Raw genomic sequence first — 14,461 nt, 5'->3', positions numbered from 1 at the left:
TTTAGATGATTGTCTAAGCCTGAGGACTGGGGAACGTACCAGAATGAGGCACGGCTGACAGATGTTCATACCGCTTCCCACATTTTTACATTTTCTTATTTTCTCATCTTTTATTCAACATTGGCTCTTTTCCCTGCCATGGGAACACAGCAGTCACGTAGATATGGCTTGGTTCTTGTGTCCTTGTTTGAAGAGGAACCAACTCTTTCTCTGGAGGAAGTAAGGATTGGAGGCTACAACTCATACTTTGATTCAGCTTGGCACAGGGCTGAAAGTGTAAGCAGAATAGAGTTGTTTTCCCACTTCTTCTCCTTCAAGACCCCTGTCCAGAATGTAGACAACTACGGCTGATTTGATCCTCTCTCCCCTCTTCCCTATCATCAGCCCCTCAGCAAGCATTTAAGAACTCTTGCAAAGTTGTCTCTTAAATTGTTTCATCTCAAACTCTATCCAGCATCCCCCTAAACACAGTTCTCCAAAGTTCTGGACTGTGATGACCACCCCAGTGTCACTCTATTTTATGTTTTTGTGGATTTGCACACTCTGTTTTCTTTACTGAGAAACTTTGCCTCCCTGAGCTTAGCCGTTCCCTCTTCTGAAAACTTGTTCCCCATCCTCAGAGTCAGAATTACACATTCTTTCCTCTGTACTCCCAGGCAAGTTGGCTTACAAGTCATTTACAACTTGCCTTGTTTTGCAGTGGATAGTTGGTGTCTATTCTGGCACCATCTGGGAGCTGTGCAAAAGCAGAAATCATATTTGATTTATATAATATGATTATGATCATGATTTTTCAGGGAAGTGATCTTTTTCCCTTCTGTCTTCTTATTCCCCTAAGAACCCCCATGGCTATGGCGTCCATACATCTATTCAGAAAACATCCATCTTTATAAATCCCCTGTTACAGAAGATGCCCTGAGATAGTTTGGTTGTCGATTACATGAACCAGGTGACTCCTTAAGAAATAATGTTCTGTGATTGATTCTATGATTCAATTAGGAAAAAAAGGTATGTCTTAGGTCAGTTTGTTTTTTCTCGGGATGTCTGGACAGCTAGGGAAAGTTGGAAAGAAAACAACAACAACAACAGCACCTATCTATGAAGAATAATGGAGACTGAGGGTTGAGGTGAGGAAGAAGGAATTCAATGAATGAAATGAGAACCATTAAACTTTTAAGGTGCCTGTCCTCTGCTTGTTGTCTCATTGTGTCAACACATAGCAACAGCTTCCTCTCCTTGCCAGCAAGGCCTCACAACATTACCTTTCATGCTGAAAAACAGCAGCTGTAGCGCAGACGAGAACAACACTGCTTCTATGCTGAGAGCCCAGTACTTAGGAGCGCTAATCACTTCCAAGATAGCATCTTCCCAGTTCTCAGAATATCGCTCAGAGGGAAGGAGAGGCTAGTATTGTTATGTCGGCTTTATTTTGCATACAGTATAAACAAGGATGGGAGGTTAAACGATTTGTCTTTGGTCATGTGTGACTCAGAGGCTGAACCAGCCAGAGAAACTTCTTCATTCTCAGGCCATTGTTCTGTCTTGATACTGCTAATTCCCTCCCGCCATCCCATAACTGGTGGGAAAAACCACAGGGGACAGTGCCAGTTGGGTTATAAATAAAAATATAAATGTTGGCTGCAGACCGAGAGAGTTCACTAAAACAAATGTGAGGGCAGTTACTGGTCTGCAGTCCTTTGCATGAGGATTCCTTCAGTCAACAGGTATTTTCAGAGGACTTGTGTGCACCACGTACTCCGTGGCCCACTGGACATCATGTTGAGCGTGAAAGTCATGGAGATCACACATTCAATAAGGAAAGAGATAAATACAATAGTCATCATGGATCAGTCATTTTAAAGGAGCCTGCTCTGTCTGTGAGAAAAGATTCCAAATCATTTTTATTCTCTACCTCTCAGCGGGACATTCAAAGGATGCATTGCAGTCCAGCCTCAATTTATGGCTCATCTATATTCTCTCCCGTTTTCCTCACTTTCTTCCACAAATGTATGGTGTTCCAGCCTCCCTGGACTCTGGTTGCATTTCTGGGTCACTCCATTTTAAATTTCTGTGGTTTTGCTGAAATGGGCAGAAAACTCTTGGCTTCTTATTCACAAGGCTGAGACTGGAGGTGAGGCTGTGTGGAGGATGGAGTGGGGGTGAGAGCCATGCCTGGACTATTGGAACTCCAGGCTTTCCTGAAGCAAAAGGGTTGTGAGAATGGTGCATGTGATGTCTAGGACTGTGGCCAAGCACTTTTCTTTTTTCCCCATCAGCTAGTGCAGCAACTAGGACACTGGCTTAGGAGACCAGATGCCCAGGCAGATCTTAACCAGATCTTGGTTAAGTCACAGTGTCTCCAACCTCAATTTTCTCTTTGGTCACTTAAGTAGATGGTATTAGGTGTTCTCTGAGGGTTTCAGAGTACGGATGTACTTAGGTTTCTTCAACTTGATTTCGCATGTGTGCATATGTATATAGTGACATGGGGCAATATAATAATTTTTAAAAATTGGACCAGCCCTTAAGAATTACTGGTTTTTCCAACTAGGCATAAAACTAGTGCTAAGGCATAGGGCTCTATATTCATATTTCTATTTTCACATCAGTTATATTGAACTCAGAATACAGTGTAAACACATTGTAAATGCTTTTGGATTGAGTGACTGCTGTAGCCTTCCCAAACCCTGAAGACCTTCAAGGAGTGGAAAGACTCTTCCTCTACCTTCTTAGGTTCTATGCCTTGGCCTAAGAATTAAACTGATAAAAGAGAGCTTAACAAGAGAAAACCACAACAACTTTTGTTTGATGTTAATATTATACATGTACATGTACACAGAGGCCTTTTTATGTAAAAAAATATCCAAAGAAGCCTAAGAGCTTATATACCATTTTTAACAAAAAATAGTAAATTTTGGAGATATGACAAGACAAAGGAAAAAGGGCGTTGGGCTAAGAGTGGCAAATTGTATGAAAGTGACTAGGAAATCAATGGGGCATATAAATGGAAGATAAGGTTATTTCAGAAGGTTTTGTTTGCACATATTCATGTTGGTGTTGATATTTCACTTTTAATACCAAGAATATCCTCCTCTTTCTGGTACCTGGAAGGTACCATTCTCCTGAGAAATTTGTGTCCTTTCTTTAGATAAAAAGGGGAGGTCAGAGAACCACTCTTGCATCTGCTGTTCCTTAACAATCTTCACTGCAAAATAACTAAAATACCAAAGTGGTGTATTTAGGAGTTGGTATGTTCTGATTCCCTTTGACCTTCTGGCCCTTCTTTCCTGCCCTGTCCCCTCCCTATTCTAAAGGATCAGTGCTGCAAGGTGCCCAACCCTCAAAGAGATCTAAGTGGTTTCCCTCTTGGGAATATCCCAAGCATCTGCTTCCCTGGACTTGGTTCAAGGCCCTATAGTCTCCCCCAGAGTAAGACTTTTAGGCCACTTAATTAGATATTGAGTTTATTCATTTCAAGAGAGGGAACCAATTTCCTGGGAGTTTTGTAGCTCTCGGGCACATACAGATTGAGCCTTCAGTTTTGCTGCTAAGATGGGAGACTATTTCACAATCCTAATGTACCAGGCAGTTTGATTTCTAAACCAAAGAGACATGTTGCACACTTGCCTGTACCAGGTCTTTGCAACTAGTTGGGCAAGAGAATCTTAGTAACTCTGAATAAATGCTTGGAAGGTTTCAAATCAACAGGAAGAGCTTTAGAGAAACTATAATGCAGCCAACATTTACGTGGTTTCGGATACTTAAAATCTACTCTTTTCATATGGAGCAGATCTTTCCAGTTATTCTTTCCAATTGCACCATTTATTATTATATTTTTTTAAAAAACCAAATTTAAGGCTAGGCCCTCACAGTGAATTTGAACTGGGCAGAATGGATCTGTCAAAAATATCTTCTTGTCTCACAGTTGGTGAGACAGGGTCTTACTGTTTCCAGCTTTGGAGCCCCAGAAACCAAGTTATCCTTCTCTGGGTTCTGTCAGTGTCATTTTAAGGCCCTGGAAAGGAACGACTAAGAAATGGCACTGTTTTTGGCAGTGTAGTATCTTACCTTCAGGCCCCAAAATTGAAATCCTCTTTGCAAGAGTGCTGTTTGCTTTTTTTTTTTCTTTTTGTAGGCATGGAGATTATAGTTGGGGAAATGGGAAATGCATTTTTAGCCACCAAAAAGGGCTTTGTAGTCTGCATTTGTCCCCAGCTCCCCTCAGTTGGCTGCTTTGTGTTGAGACCTTGGCTCTGGAGCAGTCCTCCAGAGGACCCCTCAATGTCTCATTTTAAATGCTTATTTCTGCTCCTTGTGAATAGGCCTGGAATGGGTTATAATGAAATTTGTTTCAGAAGGAGAGTAAGACTGGTGGTTGATACAGGTTTTATATGTAATGACAGTTGATTCATAACACCCCCAACCATTTATCATATAGAGTTTTGAAGTCTGGATAATCTTACTGTCCTGTGCAAAAAATGTGCAAAAGAGTCTCCTGGACTGGTGGCAGCTGATGAAAAGCACTCTGATCATGGGTCCTTAATTATTAGGGACTAACATGCCAAGGTCAACTTTTTATAAGCATGTCTCTTTTTCCTTCTGGAATAAATTTTAAAACAGTCTCCCCAAAGTTCTTCCTATTGCTGGTTCTAGAGATGTCTTGTGCTTGAATTTGGCCAATTAACATGACAATGTCAATGTCAAGGTCCAATTCCAAAGGAAAGAGTAGTTCTTTCAAAGGCAGTATCTTGAAGGTGTCCAGGCTGAGAGGCAGCTTCTTCTCTGGGACTATTTGGATTTTATGTTCCTGAGCCAAAAAAACACTCTTTAGCATTGGCTGACAAAATGGGTTTCAGAACAGGAGTTTTGAAAGCTGCAATGGAAACTTAAATTATGCAGGTCCTGTCAAAATCCATCTGCCTAATTCAACTGTTTCTGGGGAAGGTACTTTTAATTTTTCCAGAAGAATTACTGAATGGCTCTCAGATAAGAATGTGAAATTATATTTCTTCATAGGCAAGCTTTATTCTGTGTTCTTCTCAGTATTAGGAATATTTGTGTTAGGATGAAGTGTCTTCATCAAGTTTATTAGCTCTGTAGCTGATGAAGACATTTAAGTGACTTCAGAGCTGAGATAGAAGGTATCATTTGAAGAAATGCCATTGGAGTTTTTAGCATGGTAGGATTTTGTGATTGACTAGTGCTCCTGACTTAAAAAGAAAACCTTTCTATAATTTGCCAGGGGAAGGGGCATCAAAAATTGTCTTAGTTTGCACTGGACCCAAATGCTGAGCACGCTGGTGAGCATGTCTGTAGTATTACCCTTTTCAATGTGCCTTATCTAAATAGTTGAAAACCCTTATATTAAGCAACACTTAAATTTATGATGAGAAATATCTTTTGGGGGAGGGATTGGGCAGGAGTTTGAGGTGGTTGCTAAACATATAAATATTGGATGTGCCAGCATATGGGATTTTTTTCAGCCTAAATATCAGACAGGGAGACTTGTGCAAGCTGCTGAGTTAATGGAATTGTCTGTTATTTTAGGGTGCTTGCCTGGATAATAAGCTATAGGATGAAACCAGAATTTTCATAATCAGTGAGATCATGTGTATTTCAGAGATTAAGAAAAAACCTTTTGCCAATGTTTGTCATTGCTAGGCAAACCTCAGTGGAAATAAATGAGAAAATAGACTTCCTAGTGCTGATAGGCTCACATCTGCATGAAGCCTACAGCCTAACTTTCAAAAGCAAACTCATCTTCACCACCTAAAGAACTCAACCAATTTCACTAGGTCTAAAAACCAAGAAAATTTCATGGCAAGTTTGGGTAAATATCTGTCTGGAAACTTGAAACAGGGGAGAAAAATAAAAATATTTTGAAGGGCCACTTTGGTATCATGAGTCCTACTGTGAGAAAGCCCTTGCTCCATGATCTAAAATACTTGCTCCTCTGGGCCTGGTACAGCATTCATTGCTTTTTCTATTTGTCTATTTTTAATGTTTTTATTAGTGCATTATAGTTACACATAATATTGAAATTCATTTTGACATAATCATACATGCATGGAATATAATTTGCTCCATTACAGTACGTCCCCTTTTCCTCTCCTCCACCTCCTGTTCCCCTCCCTCTATTCTACTGGTCTTCCTTCTATTTATTTGTAGTTTTTTGAAATTGGTGCTTTATAGGTTTACATAAAGGTGGAATTCACTATCATACATGAACATAACATAATTTAGTCAATTTCTTTCCCCAGTTCCTCCCCTTTTCTGTCCCTCCCCGCTCTTCTCTCTTTCCTCCACTCCACTGATCTCCCTCTGTTTTCTTGGGATCCTCCTCTACTCCTCTTTTTTTCTTACTTTACCCTAGTTTTTACATATGAGAGAGAGCATTTGACCCTTGGTTTTCTGAGTCTGGCTTATTTCACTTAGCATGATGTTCTCCAGTTTCATCCATTTAGCAGCAAATACCACAATTTCATTCTTTTTGGCTGAGTAAAACTCCATTGTATATATATAGCACAATTTCTTTAACTTTCACCTGTTGATGGGTACCTGGACTCGTCCCATAACTTGGTTATTGTGAATTGTGCTGAAATAAACGTTGATGTCTGTATCACAGCAGTATGCACATTTTAGTTCTTTTGAGTAAATACTGAGGAATGGGATAGCTTTGGCATATAATAGTTCTATTCCTATTCTTTTGAGGAATCTCTGTACTGTTTTCTAGAATGGTTGTACTAATTTTCAGTCCTACCAAACAATGTGAGAGTACATTTTCCCCTATATCCTCGCTATCTTGTATTATTAGTTGTATCTTGATGACGGCCATTCTGACTGGAATGAGATGAAATCTCAAGGTAGTTTTAATTTGCATTTCCTTGATTGCTAGGGATGTTGAACATTTATTTTTTTACATATATTTTTTGGCCATTTGTATTTCTTCTTTTGATAAGTCTCTGTTCAGTTCTTTTGCCCATTTATTGATTTTTTTTGTGTTAAGTTTTTTGAGTTCTTTATATATTCTGGATATTAATCCCCTGCATGAGGTATAGGTGGTAAATTTCCTATTCTGTAGGATCTCTCTTTATGCTCTTGTTTCCTTTGCTGTGCAGAAGCTTTTAAATTTGATGCTGTCTATTGGTTTTATTTCTTGAGCTTTACATGTCCCTCTTAAGGGGTAAACCTGTGGAGTGAGAGCTTGCTGACAGGCCTTGCCCTGCATGTTCCTCTGCAATCTGGTGGCAGTGTCTGCTGCTGTCCTCACTGCTTTGGAGACTTGTAGTATGCATGCTTACCTATCGTTGTAAAGCTCTGCTTCCTTCCTAGACAGACAGGGTTTGCGTCTTCTCCAGCCCTACTAGACATGTCTGGAAGACTATTCTTGTTCTCCACCCACCTCCTCACTTAAGTTTTCACGTCCTTAAAGAGATCAGGAAATGACCTATTTTCTTCTAGGAACAATTCTTGTTTTACTGTGAGATGTGGGCAACTGAGTTAACCTTTCTGTGCCTGAGTTTGCTTATCTGTTGTTCTGATCTTAAGGGAACACAGTCTCATTCTGAGTCATTTCTAGATCTTTGGCGTGCCTGCTAACAATTTAGGGTGCTTTATTAAAAATCTACACTCTTGGGTCCCACTCCTAAATTCTCAGATGGGCCCAGGAACCCATTTATTTATTTAATACATATTAAATAAGATCCCTAGGTGATTCTGATGCTTATGTTCCTAAGATCAAATCTAAGAAACATTATAAGGGACCATATGTATCCAACTTCCCTATTTTATAGATGAAAAAATTTGTCTTAAAGAAGATGATAAGCCCACAGCTAATCAAAGTCAGTTCTGGGACTAAAACAAGGTCTCCTGGGTTTTTTAGGCTCTAAGTCATAGGTGCTGTATAACACAGAAGTAAACAGCTCAGTATTTGTGGAATTGAGCAATGTTATCTATTGCATCTGAATTTGAGAAAGTTATTGAAATGCAACAACACAAGGCCTGGAGAGTCTTTCCTGAATTATCTAGAAGGGTCATTTGACTTTTTATATTCTCAAAATAACATCCCTGCCCAAGTGGTCATTCATTTGGTTCAAGAGGTCTCTAACTAAGAAATTCTAGCAATGGAGATGTTCCCAGCTGTTTTAGTCAGCTTTTTGTTGCTATGACTGAAATATCTGACAAAAACCATTTAGAGGGCGGAAAGTTTATTTGGACTTATGGTTTCAGAGATTTCAGTCCATAGTGGTTGATTTTATTGCTCTGGGCCCAAGGCAGAGCATGATGGCAGGAGAGACCAGGGGAGGGAAGCTTCTCAGCTCCTTTGGGGTCAGGAGAATCGGGGAAGGACTACAGGAAAGATGTAACCTTTCAGGGCACATCCTCCAATGACCCTCCTCCACCATCCACATCCCAGCAGGCTGCAGTTACCACCCAGTTAGTCCATTCAAACTAGGATGGGCTGATGACATTACAGCTCTCATACTCTGATCATTTTACCTCTGATTATTCCTGCATTAAGTTGGGAGCACCTCATATCCAAACCATAACACCAGCCATCCTGAATCTCCTGCCCTATTTTCTAACTAAGGTTCCATTACAATTATTTCTAGATTGAGTAGGAAATTCCTCCTCCCCATGTACCTTTCAACACAGTGCTGGTCCTGCTTTCAAGGGAGCTACAGAACAAGTGAGATTTATTGTCCACATGACAGTGATCGTACCCTTTACCCAAACATTCCCTCGTTTAGGCTGAAGAACCCACACCCTTGGCCAATTTTTGTGTAACTAGGTTTTCAATGCTGTCTTCATTCTGATGAGAGATAACATATTTTTTTCTGAATGCAATCTGTTTTGTTGTCTTTTGTATTAAGATATAGCAGTTGGAACTGACTGTACTCAGCGTGTTTTGACCAGTTCAGTATTCATTAATTCTTAGACATTTTGCTCCTAACCATTGATATTAAAATTATTGAGTGGCCCAATGATATTCAACTCATGGTCAATAAAATTCCTCTTTTCATGTATGCTGATAAAATCACGAGTTTCCCATTTTGTATTTGAGTTGATTTTTTTTTTCACACCCATGTGTTTTATTTAACATCCATCTCAGTTGAAATTAATCATGTTGCAGTCACCTCACTGTCCCAGGCTATTGACCTGTTTTGTTGATAAAAATGTTGGACAGCAATGTCTGAGGCTGACACCAACCCATTAGTCAGCAGTTTGCCACAATTCTATTACTGCATTTCTTCATTCTGCCCACCAGGATATCCTGAGAGATTTTGGCCCAATACAGTATCTTATTGAAAATCAGATACACCATGCCTCTGGATTGAGCAGACTAATAACCTTATTAAAAAGAAAATGTACTTGGCCTTCGTCTGGCCTGAGTTGATCCTTGTGAACCTGTGCTGGCCATCCGTGACTGATGTTTGATGTCCTGGGCCACAGGGCTCCCTCTGAGAGGGTCCCTGCTCTCTGTGCTTGGAGAAAGGGCATAAGAGCATAGGCACCCTAAAATGCAATGGCAGGATAACTATGAAATATGACATGGAAAAGATTTTCACTTGTTCTTAAGATGTCAGCTGGGTTAGAAGATATCCTCATGAGCCTCTCTCTGGCTGTCACAGTAGAGTGGTTGAGAGGCAGGCCTAGGAGTCAGACCATCTGGGCTCAAACACTGCCTTTCTCAGTTACCATCTCTTTAATCCAGGAGAAAAGCTTGACTTCCTCAACTGTTATAATGGAAATAAAATGTCTACCTCACAGGCAGTAAGTGAAATAATACATGCTCAATGTCTGTTATATAGTAAGACCTTGATAAATGGTATGATTTTTTTCTAGAGATAATGTTCATTACACCATAAAGGCTTTGGTAATTTCCAATTTCGGGGCCTCAGGTTGTTCCCTTTGTTTTCTCCCAAACTTAGTAAAGCATCCCTCTTCCCGCCATCTTTTTTTTTGTAACAGCAATCATGAAATGCAAGAAGAACAAAGTATCTGGAAAGAACAGTTATTTTGACAAGCCATACTCTTTTTATTCTCTCCTATTTTGGAAGGCCTGGAACCAGTTACCCAGGCAGATAGGAAGAAGGGCTTATGATGTAAAGGAGTTGGGTGTGAAGGGTACAGAGCTCCGTGTCTCCACTGTAACACCCCCCTTCACAAACACAAATCTGCAGGAAAGGCCGTGGGTGGGCCCTTGACAGGAGGTATTCTTTCTCAGGGCAGGTCAAATGGACAGAGTAAGTCTTTGTGATTTTGCAACATTTCATTGTTATTTAGCCCTTTAGATTAGCAACTGTCCGGAATTGTTGGGACAGCTGCTCAGAAAGGGATGATATTTTCTTAGTTTATGTAAGTCACTAGCGAATGAAAACGTGGACTTCATTTGCAAATTAGGAAAGGGGAATGAGCCTTTGAGCCCTCTGAATTTGGAAATCTTTCCTACCATTTTAGCTATTTACAAAACAGGGGACCTAAAATTCTGATAGATATTCCAAAGTAACTGGAGAGATTCTGGATTGTCCTCCATGTTTGGATCAGGGTTAAAGCCAAGATTTGCCCTTCAAGACATTTTTGGGTCTTCCAAAGGTCTCTAGAGACCCGAATGTATTAATGTTCAATTGTGTCTTCTGTTTGCAAGCAAGTATTCTCCCAGGAGATGGAGTGGTTAAGATATTGTCCGATTCTGTCCCCATTCTCCTGTCTGAAACAAGGTGAGCCTATTTCAAGAAGAGACGTCATGACGGGACATTATTAATGAGAATGGCATGCCCTCTGCAGCCTCCTCAGGCGTGGAGTTGGGCTGGGAACTGGGAACACCTGCTCTTACGTGCTGTATGTTTCAACCCATTGAAAGATCTTAGTGCAAAATCAAGCATGGAATGATGTTCTGTGGTTTTCAAAAAACTTCCTAGAGGGTTGAGTTGGATAGGCTGAAGCCAAACCTATTCACCTATGACAGATACAACCAGACTCCAATGTCTGGCCAGGGAAAAATGGACATGTTTTCCAGAACCCAACAGGTTGGTCTCCTCATTTAAAACATTTATAACACTACAGCCTGGCCCCAAATCCAGCCAAGCTGAGAATTGTGAAGAGGGTAAGTGTGTTTGGGTGTGCCTGTTTATGCAATTGAGTGAAATCATCTAGTTTGTTGGCTAGAAAAACTATGGATCAATTGGTTTTGCCTTTGGATCATTTCCCTGTAAGTGCCAACTCTTAACCTCATTTAACAAACCTGCAGTAATTATCTCCAAGCTTAACTTTTCTCAGTTCCTTTGGATAAATAAACTTTCTCTATGAATCAATTAGAGGAATCTCCATTTTTTTAAATACCAAAGAATTGGATTAAAATGGGTTGTGCAGGAAATGCTGTCATTAAAAGGGCCAAGAAAAGAAGACATGCTTAATTATTGAGTAGAATATTCATAATTTTGCATATTTATCAGCTCAGTGTGTCCCTAACATGTTTTTAAGATGTACATATTATAGCTCTTTTTTTTTTTTCAATTGAAGACAAAACAAATGCCCTTGTTTTTGAGGGCTTCATTTCTCTTTAGTTAAATGAAATAACACCTTTTCTTTTTCATTTCTTTCTTTCAGGGCTCCCATCTACCCAGCCAATGTCTACAGAGCTTCATTTAAAGGTAAACTCACAAGGACTTGAGAAAGGTTTTGCTTCTAAGTTATTGTATTTAATCACAAATGATTATGAGTCCCTGCCCTCTCTGCAGTTAATTCTGGATTTCTGACTTAGCAGTTAGTACAAGGAAAGTTTCAGCTGCAGGAGCTCTTGCAGACCTGTAGGCTCCCCCTATTTTCCTGGGTGTGCACAGTCTCAGTCAGGATCTTTCTAAATGCTGCCTTCGGGTACACCTTTTGTTGATGTGAATGAAAATCAGACATTAGCACCTTGGAGTAGGAAGTGAATGTAGGTATGTCAAGATCATCCCCAGCAAACCTTCACGAGTTCTGATGAATAGTGGCTTGAATTTGGCCAGTAGTAGAAAAGCGACTTACCACAATGGCGAGCAGCATCTGGTTTTCTTGAGAATGGGAAATGGAGAATGGCAGCTGCGTTCTCTCCTGAAATCTGCATGGCCAGTGCCACTACTCTTTCCTTTTCTGCCTTACCTTTCCCCCTTCTCTCTCTAGCAGTGTTTCCTGTCTCCATCCCCCCCCCCCATTTCTCTGACACTGTCTCTCACTTTCTCCTCTTCAATGTTATCTTGACTATTTTTTCCTAGATCAAAGGTAGAAGTGGGCCACTTGATTAATTGCCATGCAGCAGAATCCTTTGCCTCCTTGATATACAAGCCAGGGGGACAAAGGGCCACTCTTTAGAAGGCTTGAGCTGTGTGGGTGCAGGGTGAGGAATTCACAAGCCTGAGAGAATGAAGCCTTCCCAGCAGGGATGTGAAGCTTCCTAGATCCTCCTGAAGAATAAAGTTGCTACTGCTGCACATTGCAATGAGCCATATTTGCATTTGAGAGGAGAATACACAATCCCAGCATTAAGCCATATGGGCCCTGTGGAAATTTGACTTAAAGTCTTTAATATTTCATGTGTGGAAATCAGTACTATTTAGAAATGAGAGGAGGTAAATAATGATGGCTGACAGTTTAACCTTTACCTGTACCACCAATACTCTGCACTAGAGCAGATAGCACCGAAATCAGTACTATTTAGAAATGAGAGGAGGTAAATAATGATGGCTGACAGTTTAACCTTTACCTGTACCACCAACACTCTGCACTAGAGCAGATAGCACGGGGTGGAGCACTTCCTTTAGTCCTGGGTGGCTATCTTCATTTGAATTCATTAAACTGACATAAAATTCACATTTAATCCCTCAGTCACACCAGCTACATTTCCAGTACTATAGTTGTAGGGAGCTGGTGGTCCACAGACAATACAGGAATAGAACATTCCTGCCACTGCAGAAAGTGGAACCTGACAGTCTTGCTCCTAACACTTGGTTCTTTTAAGCCAGGTAGCTTAGGGGAAGTTGTGGCGGCCTTCATAAGAGAGAGTGAAGAGGAATTCCAGAACTTGCTGCAAAATAAAGGAAAGTTGGAACAGAATGCCAAGTTAAAGTGAACTTATTTATAATTTAGTTGATCCAAGTAACATCTATTTGGAAAGGTGTTTGAGAAATTGAAAAGAACAGTACATTAATAGTCGGCAGTGTGACAGCTATTGCGATTTTTCCTAAGAGGAAGAATGGTCAGCTCAGGGTGAATACTTTTCGCCAATGGCCATGGGCATTCTTTACTTATCAGAATTGAAATTGGGGACCAGGTCCCTCCAAGCCTTGGCTAGGTCACATTGCTAGTCAAAAATTTTCAAGTAAGAAGCTGAGCTTTCTTTGTGGTTTTGACTGAGTAAGATGTGCTTCAATTCTCAAAGGGTCAGTATCAGCTAACCTAAATCCTAACAGAAATCCAGGGTCACCTAATACTTTCAGAGGATGACCCTGAAAATAAAAACAGAGATCATCTTTAGAGTAACCGGTAATCTTCGTCTTTAACTGAGCATAGATCTCATCAGAACTCATTCTCAAATAAACTCATGGTTCAGGTCTGATATGGAACATTGGCATTGTTCAGGGAAAGGTCAAATAGGAAAGACCCTCTCCCACCCGCTATTCTGCCCCAATGTCATGATTACAAAAATACAGGCTAAAGTAGTTGATTCAAGTCCCCCTGCTCACACGAGGCAGCCTTCTCCCAGGCTAGGTGGCAATGCCATTGAGATCCAGTGTCCCTCGAAGTAAGAACACTGGGTTCTTAAGAGAAGTTAGCTCTGACCACTGTTCTGTGACTTCCTGAATTCACTAACAATTCAGCCCTTCCTCCCTGCACCCAGGCACTTAATTTACTTATCACCCCCTGTGGCTCTGACCTCTTGAGGTTACAAAACCAAATGGGTAAGAGGGTTGAAGAATAATCCACCAAACCTTCTTCAAGTCCCAGGCTCAGGGTTTCCCAAGCCTTGGTGATTATGTTTGCTGGATCTCTCTCAGTGGTTCCTCAGTGAAAGATGTGGGAGAGCAGTTGGGGCATTAAATGTTCTGGTAAAATCTTGGTTTCTGTGGTAAAGATTGAGGAGCTCTTCTTTCCTGTCTGATGATGAATGAAATATGTGATGAACCCAGGAGAAAAAAATTGAGGCTTAATCAGGACATCGGTGAGCTCTATTCTTCACCGGTAACAATTAGAACTTAGCATTGACAAGTCTGTTACTAATCAACAAATACTTATCGATTGCCAGCTCTTCATCAGATCTTGTGGCATAGAGAAGAACTTACAATGTATTTGTCATGCTTTGGACAGACGGGTTATATGATTCATAGACTTTGGGAGTCTCAAACATTTTTTGTTGAGTAGCTTAAGGGTTTGGTTTCTATGATCAAATGTAGAAAGTGGAGCATGTGAAGAGGGGAGGTCCCTC

Source organism: Spermophilus citellus (genome assembly GCF_964194105.1).
Source record: "Spermophilus citellus genome assembly, chromosome: 15".
In the NCBI taxonomy this organism is placed as follows: Eukaryota; Metazoa; Chordata; class Mammalia; order Rodentia; family Sciuridae; genus Spermophilus; species Spermophilus citellus.
This window is presented reverse-complemented; position numbering follows the sequence as displayed.